The 17,923-nt window shown below is 43.6% G+C and overlaps 1 non-coding gene across 1 annotated transcript; it reads left to right on the top strand.

Moving 5' to 3' along the window:
* The first annotated feature begins 5,751 nt into the window (after positions 1–5,751).
* On the top strand, positions 5,752–5,833 carry trnas-uga (transfer RNA serine (anticodon UGA)). The gene has a single exon. It is a non-coding gene; the product is annotated as a tRNA-Ser (tRNA).
* Positions 5,834–17,923: the final 12,090 nt, after the last annotated feature.

The following is a 17,923-nucleotide window of genomic DNA, read 5'->3' as shown; positions in this document are numbered from 1 at the left end:
AAATGACGTCGTAAGTGAGAGAGGGGCCTTGCGATAGTGAAGCAGTAAGTGTGAGGGAGTCAGGCTAATAATGACACAGTCAATGTGATGGGGCAGTGTTTTAGTGACAAGATAAGTGTGAGACGTCAGTCTGATACTGACACAATAAATGTGATGGAGTCAGGCTGATAGTGACACAGTAAGTGTGAGGGGTCAGCCTGATAGTGACACAGTAAGTGTGAGGGGTCAGCCTGATAGTGACACAATAAGTGTAAGGATTCAGGGTGATAGTAACATGGGAAGTGTGAGGGCGTGACTGAAAGTGACGCAATAAGTGTGTGGCGGTGAGGCTGATGGGGACGCAATAAAAATTAGGCCAGCAGGGTGAAAATGGCAAAGACTGTGTGAGTGGGTCAGGGTGATAGTGACGCAGTAAATGTGAGGAGGTCAGGGTGCGAGTGACACAGTAAGTCTGAGGGGTCAGACTGATATTGACGCAGTAAGTATGAAGGGGTCAGGCTGAGAGTGACGCAGTCAGTGTGAGGGGGAGAGTTTTAGTCATATAGTAAGTGCGAGGCATCAGTCTGAAACTGATACGAAAAGTGTGAATGGGTCAGGGTGATATTGACGCAATACATCTGAGGGGTCAGGCTGATAGTGACGGAATCAGTGTGATTATGCAGAGTTTGAGTAACATGGTAAGCGTGAGGCGTCAGTCTGATACTGACACAAAATGTGTGATGGAATCAGGCTGATAGTGACGCAGTAGGTTTTAGGAGTGAGGGTGATATTAACATAGGAAGTGCGAGGGCGTCACTGATAGTGACGCAATATGTGTGTGGTTGTCAGGCTGATAGTCACGCAGTAAAAATGAGGATGTCAAGGTGAAACTGGTGCAGTTTGTGTGAGGATGGCAGATGGACAGTGATGCAGTAAGTGTGAGGGGTTCACGCTGATATTGAGGCATGCAAGTGTGAGGGGCCAGGTTGATAGTGACGCTGTGTGCTGGCGGGTCCGGCTGATAACGACGCAGACAACGTGAGTGTCTCAGTGTGACAGTCATGCATTACGTGTGTGAGGGTCAGGGTGAAAATGACAGAGAAAGTGTGAGGGGGTCAGGTTGATAGTGATGCTGTAATTGTGAGCTTGATCAGCGTGATAGTGAGAGGCTCAGGCTAATAGCGACACAGTAATTGTGAGGGGGTCAGGGTAGTAGTGACGCAAAACCTGTGAGCGGGTCAGGCGAATAGTGATGCAGTACGTGTGAGGTGTCAGGCTGATAGTGACGCAGTAAAGGTGAGAGTGTTGGTGTGCTAGTGATGCAGTAAGTGTGAGCCGCTCAGGATGATAGTGCCACAGTAAGTGTAAGGAGTCAGGATAATAGTAACATAGGAAGTGTAAGGACGTGACTGATCGTGACAAAGTAAGTGTTTGGCAGTCAGGCTGATAGTGACGCAGTCAAAATGAGGGTCTCGAAGTGAAAGTGGGGCAGTAAATGTGAGGGCACCAGATGGATAGTGATGCAGTAAGTTTGAGGGGTTCACGCTGAAATTAAGGCGGTAAATGTGAGGGGTCAGATCTATAGTGATGCAGTAAGTGTCGGCACGTCAGGCTGACAGCGATGCATTCAAAGACCAAATATCCAAGGCTCACTGTAGTGCTGAATAGCGAGACTTCTCAAGGCTAAGATAAAAATCAATATTTCTCATCCTGGTCATAAATCACAATGCTTCATTGTTAAATTGTCCTCTCCTGCTTCTAGATTCACCAATGAGGGAACAAAATGTAATTGCACCACCCTGTTTATCTCTTCAAATATTTTGCAACTCTCAATGAGATTACCTCTCTTGTGTTGAAACTGTTAAAAAAAGAACGGATTTGCCCAATTTCAATTCACAGGACTAACGTTCATCCATGACATCAAGGCTAATCACCATTCGTGGTATTCCTCATATGACATTAGTATCTTTCCTAAATTGAGGATTATAATTCCTCATACTGTAGTCCAAGTGCGGTTGAACTGAGCCACAATACATTGGAAATAATGCTTCGTTCTCGTGCCCTGAAATCCTTCTGCAGCTTTCACAACAGACTTCTACAACTGCTGCTAGACTTCAATGACTTATTAAAAACTTCTCCAAGATGCAATTCTAAAAATCTGTACATCACACTTTCTTCTTCAAATCTTCGACAAATAAACTCCACATATTTCCCACCTGACAAGTAGGATAAAGTCAAATCGTTGCTATTTATCAAATCATGAGGGACATGGATAGGTTGACTCGTGTTTTTCTGCTGGTGAGGAAGTCAAGACTTAGAAAACATCGGTTTAAAATTAGTGGGTAAGGATTTAAAAGGGACGTCAGGGGCAACTTTTTCAGTCGTGTCCATAATGAGCTGCCAGAGAAATTGTTGGAGACTGGTACAACTGTAACATTTAATGGCATCTGGATGGATATATGAGTAACAAGGTTCAGAGGGATGTAGGCCAAAAGTTGGCAAATGGGACCTACTAATTTAGGATAACTGTCCTCAATGGTCAAATTGGAAAGAAGGGCCACTTTCCGTGTTGTATTGTTCAAGGACTTGATGACTCTAGAACAACCGCAAAAACTTTGCAAATACTTCTGTCAAGACGATTTCAAGTTCCAAATCATCGGTCAATCTTCCTCTCTTGTGTTCACAAGTTCATTACCTGATGTCAGAACTTACGGATTAGTTGGTTCTGCATTCTTTCTAATTCCGACTTTTTTTTACGAGTGTAGCTAGTGTTTATGGACTTAGCATCAACATTTCTAATACCATATTTTGATGAATATTAAAACACAACTTTGGTACCAGATGATGAGCAATTGAGTCAAAATCGATCGGACACAGTGAGACAATGATCCTCTCTTCATGTGGTGTACATCCGTGACTCTAAAATTCGATGAAGAATCATTCCCACAACTTCAGGGTGGCATTTCTAATTAGAAATGGTACAACGGCTGCAGAAAGGAAGTTTGAGGGGTATCTGCCTCTGGAGGTAGTATGGGCTGAAGTCAGAAATAGGAAAGGTGCAGTCACCTTGTTGGGTGTTTATTATAGGCCCCCCAATAGCAGCAGAGATGTGGAGAAACAGATTGGGAAACAGATTTTGGAAAGGTGCAGAAGCCACAGGGTCGTAGTCATGGGCGACTTCAACTTCCCAAATATTGATTGGAAGCTCTTTAGATCAAGTAGATTGGATGGGGCGGTGTTTGTGCAGTGTGTCCAGGAAGCTTTTCTAACGCAGTATGTAGATTGTCCAACCAGAGGGGAGGCCATATTGGATTTGGTACTCGGTAATGAACCGGGACAAGTGGTGGGCTTGTTAGTGGGTGAACATTTTGGTGATGGTGACCACAATTCTGTGACTTTCACCTTGGTTATGGAAAGAGATAGGTGCGCACAACAAGGAAGTTTTTACAATTGGGGGAAGGGAAATTACGATGCTGTAAGACAGGATTTGAGGAGCATACGTTGGGAGCATAGGCTGTCAGGGAAGGATGTGGTGGAAATGTGGAACTTTTTCAAGGAGCAGATACGACGTGTCCTTGATATGTATGTACCGATCAGGCAGGAAAGAAATGGTCGTGTGAGGGAGCCTTGGTTGATGAGGGAGGTTGAATGTCTAGTAAAGAGGAAGAAGGAGGCTTACATAAGGTTGAGGAAACAGGGTTCAGACAGAGCAGTGGAGGGATACAGGATAGCCAGAAGGGACCTGAAGAAAGGGATTAGGAGAGCTAAGAGAGGGCATGAAAAATCCTTGGCGGATAGGATCAAGGATAACCCCAAGGCATTCTATGGGTATGTGAGAAACCTGAGAATGACGAGAACGAGGGTAGGTCCGATCAAGGAGAGTGGTGGGAGACTGTGTATTGAGTCGGAAGAGACAGGAGAGGCCTTGAACAAGTACTTCTCTTCAGTATTTACGAACGAGAGGGACCGTATTGTTGAAGAGGAGAGTGTGAAACGGACTGATAAGCTAGAAGAGATACCTGTTAGGAAGGAAGATGTGTTGGACATTTTGAACAACTTGAGGATAGACAAGTCCCCCGGGCCTGACGGGATATATCCTCGGATTATGTGGGAAGCAAGAGAGGAAATTTCAGTACCGTTGGCAATGATCTTCTCGTCTTCACTGGCAACGGGGGTGGTACCAGGGGACTGGAGAGTAGCGAATGTTGTGCCCCTGTTCAAAAAAGGGAATAGGGATAACCCCGGGAATTACAGGCCAGTTAGTCTTACTTCTGTGGTAGGCAAAGTAATGGAAAGGGTACTGAGGGATAGGATTTACGAGTATCTGGAAAGACACTGCTTGATTAGGGACAGCCAGCACGGATTTGAGAAGGGTTGGTCTTGCCTTACAAGTCTTATTGAAGTCTTCGAGGAGGTGACCAGCATGTCGATGACGGTAGAACAGTGGATGTAGTGTACATGGATTTTAGTAAGGCATTTGATAAGGTTCCCCAAGGTAGGCTTATGCGGAAAGTCGGGAGGCATGGGATAGAGGGAAATTTGGCCAATTGGATAGAAAACTGGCTAACCGGTCGAAGTCAGAGAGTGGTGGTAGATGGTAAATATTCAGCCTGGAGCCCAGTTACAAGTGGAGTTCCGCAGGGATCAGTTCTGGGTCCTCTGCTGTTTGTAATTTTTATTAATGACTTAGATGAGGGAGTCGAAGGGTGGGTCAGTAAATTTGCAGATGATACAAAGATAGGTGGAGTTGTGGACAGTGAGGAGGGCTGTTGTCGGCTGCAGAGGGACTTAGATATGATGCAGAGCTGGGCTGAGGAGTGGCAGATGGAGTTCAACCCTGCCAAGTGTGAGGTTGTCCATTTTGGAAGAACAAATAAGCATGCGGAATACAGGGTTAATGGTAGGGTTCTTAGTCAGGTGGAGGAACAGAGGGATCTTGGGGTCTATGTACATAGATCTTTGAAGGTTGCCACTCAGGTGGATAGAGTTTGTAAGAAGGCCTATGGAGTATTATCGTTCATTAGCAGAGGGATTGAATTCAAGAGTCGTGAAGTGATGTTGCAGCTGTACAGGACTTTGGTTAGGCCACAGTTGGAGTACTGTGTGCAGTTCTGGTCGCCTTACTTTAGGAAAGATGTGGAAGCTTTGGAGAGGGTGCAGCGAAGATTTACCAGGATGTTGCCTGGAATGGAGAGTAGGTCGTACGAGGATAGGTTGAGAGTTCTCGGCCTTTTCTCGTTGGAACGGCGAAGGATGAGAGGTGACTTGATAGAGGTTTATAAGATGATCAGAGGAATAGATAGAGTAGACAGTCAGAAACTTTTTCCCCGGGTACAACAGAGTGTTACAAGGGGACATAAATTTAAGGTGAAGGTATAGGGGAGATGTCAGGGGTGGGTTCTTTACACAGAGAGTGGTGGGGGCATGGAATGCGCTGCCCGTGGGAGTGGTAGAGTCAGAATCATTGGCGACCTTTAAGCGGCATTTGGATTGGTACATGGATGGGTGCTTAATCTAGGATAGAAGTTCGGCACAACATCGTGGGCCGAAGGGCCTGTTCTGTGCTGTATTGTTCTATGTTCTATGTTCTATGTTCAGCTTTGTCAGGATCTAGTTTGCGGGGAAAGCCTGACAATCTACAAAGGGAACGTTCGTCTGGGTCTCTGCAAAGGATTTGGCGAAATCTTTGGGTCTTGACAATTTGTTCTTCAAACAAAGTACATATTTCATGAATTAAGTTCTTTTACTATGAAAATTGGCCACTTTCCTGCAGCTGTGATGGCCGAGAGGTTAAGGCGTTGGATTTGAAATCCAATGGGGTCTCCCTGCGCAGGTTCGAATCCCGCTCACAGCGTTGATTCTTTTAAAAGTCATTAATTCCTTTGCAGAATTTGGATTTTGTGGAGCTTCAGCTTTGCATTCAATAGAAAGTAAATTTTCAACTGTGAAGAATCCGAAGTAATTTCAAGACGTCTAATTGAATAAATTATCTGTCGAGACACAAAAAGCCACCAACTTCCAACACGAATCAGTTTCAAAACATTTGTCGGACTATCGTGAAACTTGGATGTTCCGGGGTCGGTGGGTGGGGGTGGGGGTGGGGGGGGCTGTAATTAAGCAAAACATGAAGCAATGCAATACATTTACCTGCAGGTGATGACTTTTTTTTAGGATCAGTTGAAAGTCAAGCTGAGAAAGTTCAACCTAATTTACAACTGACTCTCAAGGCCAATAATCTGTTAAAGCAGCAGTCAATGAATTAGAAAAAGCAACTCCATGTGTGAAAAGGAACTCGACTGATCCAGATTCCTGGCTTGTGGTGTGATAAGACAAGGCGATATCAGCGGAGTAGAATTTACTGGAAATATTTGAAATGGAATGTTAACTGTCTTCTGCTGTCCACATTCATAAGAAACTGTGCATTAAGAACTGAATTTGAAAATTAACGATGAAAATCACACTTAGCCCTCTGCTTGTGGTGTGGCATTGTTCAGAACAAAAGGTTGTTGTTGAGGCTAAAATTGACCAAAATAATCGATGGGGATCTTATCCACGGCCTTCGTTGGAGCAGTTGGTGTGGAGAGCTCAGCATGAAGAACCAAATGCCAATTATTCATCTTGGCTATCTGAATTGCTTAGTTAAACATACTCCCAGTTTAATGTAAAAACATTTGCTCTCAGAGCTAGATGTTTTCATGTCAGCATGTTCCGATCTGAGAAGTAACTCCATGGAGTAGATGTGACTTAAATTTTGACTCTAACGTCAGAGATGTTGACACATTTCTGCACCAAAACAGCACAACCATTGGTATCAAATCAAACTGAACAAAGGACTAGTTCACTTAGACACTTCCTTTCTGCAGACTCTGCCAATGGACCGTTCAGGCCCGATGTAGGAATAGGGCGTGGTGACATCTGTTCGCAAGTGGATCACTTCATTCTTGCTCACGATCCATAAACCGTAAGTCATTTTGAACTTCTGAGCCATCACCATGATAAGTGGTACATAATGCACAGGTTTGCTTCTCGAAAGAAAGAGCGAAATCTTATTCAATGCAGACGCAAATTCAAGTTGTCCCTGGTCGACCAGAAGACAGATATCGCGAAACAAAGTGAATACAGAAAACAATCAATGTTTTCTGGGAGTCAAAAAGATGTACTGGGAGAACGGAAACATATATTTGGAACTAAAGTCACATAGCACTTCCAGATTAAATGTTCTTGAACCGTATCTTAATTTGACCTTCATGTCCACCATTGCTGCAAACATTATCTTAACAACTCAGTACTTTGTGTTCTTTGATATTGTCTCCTTCATGTTTCTCTTGATTTTGAAACTAAAACCGAGCAATAGCAATGCACCCTATTTCACTTGCAAAGATCAGAAGAAGATCAATTTATAAGAGAACAGAAATAAAGCTACGTCTGTCTTCCGACAGAAAACACAGTTACCATTTCGACTCCAAAAAGTCTTCTTCAGAAGTCTGCGCAATGAACTCGAAATAGTAGACCGAAAATCAAAAAAAAGAAGCCATAATGCACCACCCGCAAGCGCATCAAGTCCTATTCGAATATGCTGTATTCATACTCTCAACATCAGTGGAGAACGGAACAAAGCTCATTCTGCAGTTGTCAACCTGTTGTGACGTAGTTTATAAAGTCAGAAATATGATTAGGTAAAAAGCGGGATGAAAGCGGGATGTCAAAAGTCTGAAAAAAGCAAGTGCGTGCTTTGCTTTGAAGAAGGTTGGCAGTGATGAAAATGGAAATTAACTACAGTGAGGGGGGCTTAATTAATACTCAGAATCGTTGCAACACACAGGGATGCAATTCTTTTTGATGGGTTTCTGTTCTGCCATTTTATAATCACGACTGCTGTCGGGTTTGGTTTCCATTCCAGGCTTAGGTGACTGCCTGATGGAAGTTTGCACATTCGCCCAATTTCTGTGTGGTAGCTCTGGTTTGCTGCCACATTCTAAACATTTGCAGGTTATTTGGATTCGCCATTGAACGCACACGGTTACAGAGACAGGGATGTGGAGAGTGTCTGGACAGGACGTACTTCAGAGGATTTTATTGAACTTAAATAGACAGAGTGGGGATAGTCTGCTGTTTTCTGGGTGAGCTACTTGGACAGAGAGGGGTCAGGGTATTCTTCCCTGAGGTAGAGACATTGTCAGAGTTGGATTAGTTGCTCTTATCTGTGTCAGTCACGCAGATACAGTAGGGTCAGTCTGCCCTTCGCTGGGCGAATTTCTTTCACAGAGTGGTGACAGTCTGCTCTTCCCTGCCTGAGTGAAACAGAAAATTATCTTCCCTCGATAATTTATGTTGACAGTCTGGCTTCCGTCTGCTCTTCTCTGGCGAGTTACATTGGTTGAGTGGGGTTAGTGTTCATTCATTGGGTGCGTGCCATAGACAGAATGGGATCAGTCTGCTCTTCCCTGAGTGAATTGCATTCACAGACTGGGGTCAGACAGCTCTTCAGTGAATGACTTATATTGACCGTGTGGGATCAGTCTGATGAGTTACACTGAGAGTGTGGGGTCAGTCTGCCCTTCCCCTCGGTGAGTAACAGTGACTGAGTGGCGTCAGTTTGCTCTTTCCTCAGTGAGTTACATTGACAGAGTGGCATCAGTCTACTCTTTCCTGTGCGAGGTACATTGTCAGAGTGGCATCAGTCTGCTTTTCACGGAGTGAGTTATTTGGACAGTGTGGGATCAGTCTGGTCTTTTCTGGGTGAGTTGCATTGACAGAGTGGCGTCAGTCTGCAATTTTCTAGTTGTGTTAAAGTGATCGCGTGAGGTCAGAGTGCTCTTCCCTGGTTGAGTCACATTGACAGATTGGGCTTCATCTGCTCTTTCCTGGGAGAGTCATATTAACAGAATGGGGTCAGTCTGCTCCTTTCTTTGTGAGTAATATCACAGAGTGACTCAGTCTGTTCTTCCCTGGGTGAGCTACGTTAAGAGAGTGGTGTCAGTATGCTCCTCCACGGGCGTAATACTTTCTCAGAATCGTGAGAGTCTGCTCTTCTCTGTTTGAGTTTAACAGCAAGTATGGTTTCATTACTGTCTTCATTGGATGATTCACATAGACAGAATGGAATAAGTCTTCTCTTCTCTGAGTGAGTTACTTTGACAGAGTGGGATCAGGCTCGTCTCCCTGCTTGTGTTTCATTGACAGAATCAGATCAGCCTGCTCTTTCCTGGATGAGTGATAGAGACAGAATGGGTCCAGCCTGCTCTTCTCTGAGTGGTGTCAGTCTGCCATTTGCTGGGTGAGTTACATACAAAATATTGGGTCAGTCTGCTCTTCCCTGGATGAGTAACATTGACAGAGTGGCGTCAGTTTGCTCTTCCCTGGGTGAGTTACATTAACAGAGTGCGGTCAGGCCATAATTTCCTCGTTGAGTTACATTGATCGTGTGATGTCAGACTTCTGTCCCCTGGTTGAGTTACATTGACAGAGTGGGGTCCATCTGCTCTTCCCTGGGTGAGTTACCTTAGCAGTTTGGGGTCGGTCTGCTCTCCGCAATCCAGGAAGTCCATCTCTAGTGGTTTCTTGTCAGTACCTCCAAACTAAGGATTTGAGGAGTTAACAAAATTAATCGTCCCCTACATCTTTGGGATAATTAGGGATGGGCAGTGAATCTTACCTCATTGAAAGACAACTGTGTCCCAGAAATGCATTTCTAATAATTGCATGTTCTAATTCGACACTGCAAGCGGTCGGGAATAACTTGAGGAGAGGTGCAGGGTAGAATAATTAAAGTCAAATGCACTGATGCCTAGGAGACATAACACAAGATGTGAGTGTGGAGCTGATGGTGCAAGGCTCAGTGTCAGTGCTATTGATTCAGCATTTATTGCTCACTGTTCGCAATGACTGATACACCACTGCTGTCAATTCACAACAATGAGCCTGTTCGTCTTGGTTTGAAAATCCCTGCGTGTGTATTAACGTGGTTAATGGGACACGAGAGGAGATGAGCACATCCTCTTTATTCTGTCAGTTTAAACAGACGAAAATATCTGTTAGATGCCAATGCAAGAGGATACTGTCTTTTTCTGTGCCTTTTTAGTGGGGCATGCTCAGCATTGAAACGTCTGTTTTTGCACAAGCAGAGTTTGATTGCCATTCAAACTGAGCAACATTAATACAGAAAACGCGTTTTCGAGTTCCTGTGATCCAGTGGTTCAGGCGTTGCACATATGGACGAGAAATCTGGCTTTTAACGTGGCGCCATGGCTTAGCTGGTGAAAGCAGCTCCCATCACACTGGTGCCTGCTCATTGTATTGCAAGCTCGTTATTTCTCTCAAGTATTGTGTTGCTGATCAAGAAACTGTGTATCCTGTTTGAATTGCTGTACATTCTGATTTCGCGTTCCGGCTTCATTTTCCTGGTTTAAATCCAGTGGTGTAGGTTGCTCTTTTTAACTGCTATTTTAACATGGAGATTCTTCCCGCAGTTCCACAAGCACTTCTGCTTCTCATCCTCTTATTCTGATTCCTTTATTCCCAGTTTTGTGGAAATTAAGTGGTGAGGCAGGAGACACTGCAGCATTCCTGGGAAATGTTGTGGTAATGGCAGTGACACCACGACATGATCACCCTCATTCTCTGCTGTCACCATTCATTCGTTGTGCACCAACAGTAAATGCATCGTTTTCCTTCTTCATCTATTATGTAATTACTTTCTTTTTCTGTTGGATAACGAAATCAACTTGAACTTCGAAAGGGTCTTTAGATTTTGAGGAAGAAATGTCTCCTTGCCTCAGGTCGAAGTGACAGACGCATTATACAGAGAATGTGAGACTCCTTCGACCGACTCCAGCCAGGCGTCAGAAAGCCTCTCAGCAGTTCGAATCTCAAACTGTCTCTGAATGTCAGGCTTTTCAAGGGCAGAAATGGGAAATGAGGGATATGGACAGCCAGAGAGTCGGAGAATGTGAAAAAGGCCCAGGAGGATACAGAGACAAATATAGAAGAAACAAAGACACATATTGAGGCAGACACTGAAAGAAACAATTCTCCATTCGGCGTGACTGCTAAATAACGGAAACTAAAAGGAAATGTAGCCAATAAAACATAGCCTTCCACCAGCTCAGGAAAATGAAAGTAGCATGACAGATGATTAAGTCCTTTTAAGATTGTAGATTCGATGTTTGTAAGCTCAGGAGTTATTTTGATAAATTTCCTGGTTTGGCAGGTAAGATTATCATTTTCCCATCAGTATAATCTAGAAAACTATAACTAACCTGTTTCCTGTCCATCTTAAGAAAAAAAAACCTGTTTCTCTCCACAGATGTTGCCAGGTGTAGCAGGTTTCTCTATCAATTCTCGTTTTTAGTTCATATTTCCAAAACCTGTATCTTTTTGTTTTTGATAACCTGACACAAAACCAAGCATTACCAGGTTCGGACCAGTGGTAAGAAATACTGGTACCACGATATATTTGCACAATAAAACATGCATTCCCTGTCCGAGAATAGAACCAACACTATTGCACTTAGAGTTCCAAATCCTAACTACGAGATTACACGGAATGAAGACAGACGCTCTTGCACGTATTCTCAATGAAATGGATTTTCCATTTCATTTCTGATCAGTTTCACTGCAGATTGGTTTCTACTCGTCTTCAAGTTTTGCAGAATGAAAAATCCCATTTGGCTCATGGTGCAGTCTGGTTTAAAGACATTCATCGATTCTATTCCCAGTTTCCAGCTTTATTCCATAACCTTATGTGTTCTGATGCTTCCAGTGCAAATAGCAGTGAGGTTCTCGCTTTGATCTTAGATGACATAACAATGGGATTGAAGTTTGACATAGTCACACTGTGTTATTCCCCACGTCGTGTCTCCCACAGAAAGAGACACACAGACACATTCCCCGAAAGTGGCAGAGTTCTTAGGATTTGACCAGCACCTTGTGCTTCACTTCAGATGTCCGCTCCATCATACAAGTTCAACCTCCAAAAGGCAGCTTTTGGTTAAACCAAAGCCAATTCTACAGACAATGAGAGACGTTGATCTGAGCTAGAATTTGAAGTGAACGAAAGAAACTGTAAATTCGAAAACCCAAACCCTTCCGTTCCTGACAGACAACAGGAATGGACGTGCACACTGCATTCTCATGATTTTAAATGCGAACCAACAATCCCCTAATTCGACGTCAGGCGTGTTATCAATTCCGTCACTGACCCAAAGACCAGGTTTGTATGTGGCAGTTTGTCAATAGGTAATGTAAACGTCCACACCAGGGAAACAGCATTCACAAGGTGAAAAATCAGCAAACATAATCACCGTCACTGTTTATCTTAGAATGTCCCACTCTGTGAAACATTTCCCTTCACTGTACTTTCATACTTGAAGTTTTTTACATTCCAGAGCCTGAACTAATTCAGCGAGAAACCACTGGTCATCTCGAGCCCGTCATCCGGAATGAGGCGAGTTGAACGTTGCCTTTTTTGCTGCCAACAGATCAGCGCAGCTCAAAAGGAGCTCGTGTTAGCATCAGTCTTTACTTAACTTGCTGCAGTATATCTGCTGAACAACATCAGATTATCACAGCATTGCCTTCTTCACATTGAAACCAAGGGTGATAATATGAACCGACTTGGAAACTTGGAGAGAGAAACACTGCTGACGAAGACAATTATGACGTGAGGAGCAGGCACGAGAGTTTGAACAGGTCCCAAAGGCTACTGCAGTATCAATGGACATCCCTGCATATGAGTCTGAGTTTGCATTGCCCAGAACAGGCTTTCATTCCCAGTCTGGAAATGAAGATTTAATTCTCTTCTTGTGAATTATCCGAAGGAAAACTAAATCTTGGTTGCACCCAGAACACACATACGTATCCTGCCAGAACAATTCAGTGATCGATCAGCATCTGTCTGGAAGGACAATGGCAGCAAATACAAGCGAAAGCTATCACCGCAATTATCCCTCCAAGGTTCTCGCGTTTCCCAGTTGAAAATATCTCGCTGTTCCTTCAATGTCACTCCTTCTAAATCCTTGCCTCATGGCATCATGCCTGTACCCCGCTACTGAGGACATCCAGGGTTCTGCGCAGTAACTCAAAATCTCAATCTCTAGGGTAATTAGGGATTGACGGTGCATCCCATCACATTGAGCAATGACTTTGTCCCAGTAATACGTTTCCAAAAGCTGCAGTTTCTAAGGGAACACTTGCAAGCTGTCAGGAATAAGTTGTGATTCGGAGATGCCGGTGTTGGACTGGGGTGTACCAAGTCAAAAATCACACAACGCCAGGTTATCGTCCAACAGGTTTAATTGGAAGCACACTAGCTTTCGGAGCGATGCTCCTTCATCAGGTGTTTGTGGAGGGCTAGATCGAAACACAGAATTTATAGCAAAAATTTGCAGTGTGATGTAACTGAAATTATACATTGAAGAATTGATTGTCTGTTAAGCCTTTCATCTGTTGAAAGAAGTGAAACTATCACTGTATTCCATGTGTAAATCACAAAACCCTTTTGTTAAAAAAGTTGTATTCTCGGGTTAGCTGTTAACAATGGCAATAGCTAGACAATATTTTTGAAGGTGTTAGCCCCCTGAGTTCTCTGTCTATGACCTGATGTTTAGATTGATTCCAATCCAAAAAGTGAGATAACAGAGTTTTTACATAATTCCATGCAGTTTTTGAGCTCAGAGTTCTACATGAATGTATGTGGTTTCTGAGCAAAGTGCAATGTAACACTGAAAGTACCAAAAATATTCACCAGACAAAATATATGTGTGCATGTGGGCCTTTGTCTGTGTGTGTGTCTCCAGCGAAACCAAAAAACTGACAACTCATGAACAGAAGCAGAACTGACAAAGAGAACCTATTTTCAGACATACGGACTCATGAATGCTGTCTGTGAGGCAGAGCGAGTCGTCTGGCTCATGAGCTGCTCACACAAATTGCAGCGAGGCAATTCCAAATGGTGCTTTCAACGTACTGGTGCCTTAGAGCACCAATACTTCCAGGAAAGTGCCCAAATAACATGAATCAGAACTGACTAACAATGAACCATGAAAAGTGAAGATTACCAATTACAGTCTCGATGAGATTGGGTTAACAATTGGGCTGATGTCTCCACCGGATCGAGAGGACCAATCACAAGCCTCTCTCATCAGGACAGAAATTAAGGAAATTAGGGAAAAGTAACCAAGTTTCGTATCGCAATTTCCCTCCGTTTCGCAAGAACAACAGAAAGCTGCGAGCAGATTCAATGTAGAAACTAATTTCACATCAACAGAGAAATAAATATCTCCATTCACTTTCAGAGAAACTGTGAAAAATGCAAATAGTCTGGAATATGAAAGTTTGGCGCAGCCTGTTTTTGAGTCGTATATTATGCTGGTGGCCTTTCGAGCTGGAGGGGAACGTGACAACTAGAGCAGAAGGAGAAAACATGGGCATTGACATATTGGTTGTTTTCTGCTGTGCCACATCACAGCCGGGTTAGAAGAAACTTTAACAAAACTCATCCCTGCAAAACGTTGCCAGCTTAATCCATTAGCACAAGTGGCCGCGCAGGATTGCAAACACAAGCCTTCTTAAGAAGTGAAATCTGAAATCAGAGTCTCAGGTCGCTCAGCCACGCGAGCACACAGGCCAAAACCGGAAACCCAAGAGCATGTACCTGATGATACCCTGCAGCAGACTCACAGCAACTGCACCAGTTCTGCAGAAAAAGCGGTGGGGAGGAATTGCTCTATCTGAGCGGTCGTGCTTGTTGTTCTCATCAGCAAATATGGCTTTGAATTTGCTAGACCATATCTGCTGCCATGTTGAAACGGAATGCAAACCCGATTAGTCGCTGTGTGAAACTTTGCTCGTTTGCTCTCCTCAGATAAAGTGATCACTGGAGATGATGAATTCTGCTCCTGCCAGAAACGCCGACTCTCCTGCTGCTCAGATGAACTGAAAAACTGGTTTAGCACTGGAATCCGAGAATGGCAGAACACGTAGCAAGAGTATTCGAAACCCAGAGCCAATAAGAGTTCCAACTTTCATTTTATTTCTCCATAATAGTGCATTATCCAGCAGAGCCATGAGCAACTGCCACCTGGCTGCAAGCTGAGTTGGAAACCTATGTGGGAATCAAGGACATCTGACTCACTTATTGTCGGTAAATCAAACAGTTCTCACTTTGAGGTGTGCAAAAATTAGTTCCTATATATATTCAGGGAAGGTCAAAGGCGATCTGAGATGTTAAAGAGGTGGTCACTGTTCGTGATTGCTCTTTGTTCGATTGTGAAAAGGTTTCCCGCTTTACTCACATTCACGTTTCTTGTAGATGACTGAATCAGACAGAAGGTGTTTCACCAGAGCTGCACGTGACTTGCATTCCTCTCCCTCGCTGTCATACTTTCCTGGAACTCTGTGAGAACAAGAAAACAAAATACATACTGTCATTCGGCAGCCTGTCTGTGATTTCCTCATTTTCAGTTACAACATGGCTTAGACTTCAGGCCACACGGTAATATTAGTAACAATATGAGAACAAGAGTCGATAGTTCATCTGTGCCTGTAAATCTTTTCATTGTGAATTAACTGTATCCGTGTCTGCTGCTTCGAAACTCGAATATGTGAACTGCTCCAAACTATGATTGAGGATTTCTGGTTTTGGTTGACACACGTTGAGAAACGCCAGACAGCGTTCAAATGAAGCTTTCAGAGCACATTTTCGGATGCATTTGACAGAGGCTAACATCATGAATCCAGTGTTCCCTGTGATAGAAGGAAATGAATGCTCTCCTTGTTACTGATCCGGGACACCTTCGCATGTAAAGCAAATGCGGTCCTGTTATTACAGAAAGGATCAGTGCCCGGTAACTGTGTCCTTAAAGTGGACATGATCGAAAAAATAAAGAATAGCATGTTGAATTATCCAGGAAATATTGGCTGAAAAGGCGTAGACAGTTTACCCTGCAGCGCCAAGACAGAGGAACATATGTAACTGCACTCTTAAACAGGATGGCCAGCAGTGATATAAACATCGCCACATATGAAGGACCACTGCGAATAGAAATTTGAAAATGAAATTCACGCAGCAGGTGTTCAGAATTATATTCTTTCCACCGCTACAGTAGTATTGGGCGAGAAAATTCAAAACAAGGCTTGCTGATGAATATGCAATAAAGCCCCATCGATCATGATATGAAAGACTGTCGTCCGGAAAGAGGGAACAACAATGTTTCTTCTAAGCTTTGTACTGGGACACTTTCACACAAACTGATACTGCTACTCTCCAGAAAATATCAGGGCTCGCGGCATGCACTCTTAGAAATGGTGACCATCAGTGCTGGAAACATTCCTACATATTCAGAACAAGGAAGAATATATATCGAATAAAAGCGTAGATGGCAATTAATTGTACTTGTATTCCCTTTCAGCACAACAGCTAGAATGTGTGGGGATATACAGAGTAAGGTTTACTGACCAGGTGAGAAAGCAATTACCTCGACATATCTTGACACACAAGCCTATCTTTCTTTCTGTCCTTTTTTTTTGAAGCGCCGTTCCTTTCCGTAGATGAAGATGATTACTGCTCCCCCGCAGGATCACAGTGGGGCCAGAGACCAGACTGAGCTGCTCAGAACAGTTCGTGTTTGCCGAGAATCACTGAAACTGAGATTGATGACACGTAGACACGGTGTAACAGCTGCCAACACATGTGGAGGGTTTTAGGACGGATAAGGACCCACTCTGGGAAAAAGACTGGATCCTAAGACTGGGGAGTAAGTGTTCAGGGACAGGACTGGAGAATGGGGTTAAGAACGATATTAGCCAAGATCGAATGGCGGAGCAGAGTAGATATTCTGAAAGCACTAACCGTCCTCCGATGTCTTCCAATCTCTGGCCATCTGGCATCTCAGGAAATAGAAACAGAGTTATTTGTTCAGTTGTAAGTCCTGGGCAAAGTGAGAGATAGAACAAGCATGATACAATTTTAGAGACTGGGAAAATGTTTGGAGAGGAAGCAATAAATGTGAATCTGAATATAAAGTTTGAAGTCAGGAGATATTCAATAAAAAGGAAGTTTGAAAAAAGGCAGAGGGACATGGATATGGAAAAAGAAGTGTCACCAGTCCCGAAATCTCATTCGGTTTTCGTTTTCAAGATGCGACCGGACCTGCTGAGATTTTCCAGCAATTTCATTTGTTGATTCTGAAACAGAAAATGGGAGTGATCCTGGACCAATCAGCTCTCCCATGTTCTAGGAATATTTGACTTACCCGTTCGATCAAATCACGTTTGTCCCACACTGAAACCTCAGAATGCTTCCCCACCCCCACCCTCGTTACTGGCAATAAACTGTTCATTACATAAACTTACATGAGCACACAACAAGAACAATTGCAAAATGTTCAGGGAGAGCTCCGTTCTGTTCCATCAGCACATTCTGAATCAGTTAATTGTTGTTCAGGACGCATGAGACATTAAGCCGTCTCTGTCAGACCACTAACAAATGGCCATTCGCGTTCTATGTCTTTGAACACTTTGGTTGGTGCACCGATGTAGTGGAATCTCACGTTTTGAAATGGGCATCATTCATAGTATTTTCAGCTGCACTGACAAAGTTGTCTCTGGCATTTCCAGTAAAGTTCAGACAGTTTTCACTCAAAAACCGACATGTGATCAAAGCAGGAGGAGATATGTGTCAACGAAAGCAACAAGAACGCTCCACCAGCGTTGGTTTGCAATTCTGCATGTGGAACGAAAAGGTGGAAATCTATTAAACAGTGAAAACGACTATTATGGAGCTTGGACGCACGACTCTCTGATTAAAAACCTCACATTTCACCGAACTGAGATATCCAGACTTGGCACACGACGAATTAGTTTGCTATTTCATTCTGAGCACAATTCACCTGGCACAGCAATTTACAAAGATCCAGCTCATTCCTGCCAATCACAAAGAATATAA

This window comes from Chiloscyllium punctatum, unplaced genomic scaffold, assembly GCF_047496795.1.
Source record: "Chiloscyllium punctatum isolate Juve2018m unplaced genomic scaffold, sChiPun1.3 scaffold_372, whole genome shotgun sequence".
Taxonomy (NCBI): Eukaryota; Metazoa; Chordata; class Chondrichthyes; order Orectolobiformes; family Hemiscylliidae; genus Chiloscyllium; species Chiloscyllium punctatum.
Note: the sequence above shows the minus strand (reverse complement) of the source record. Positions and strands in the feature narration are given on the sequence as shown.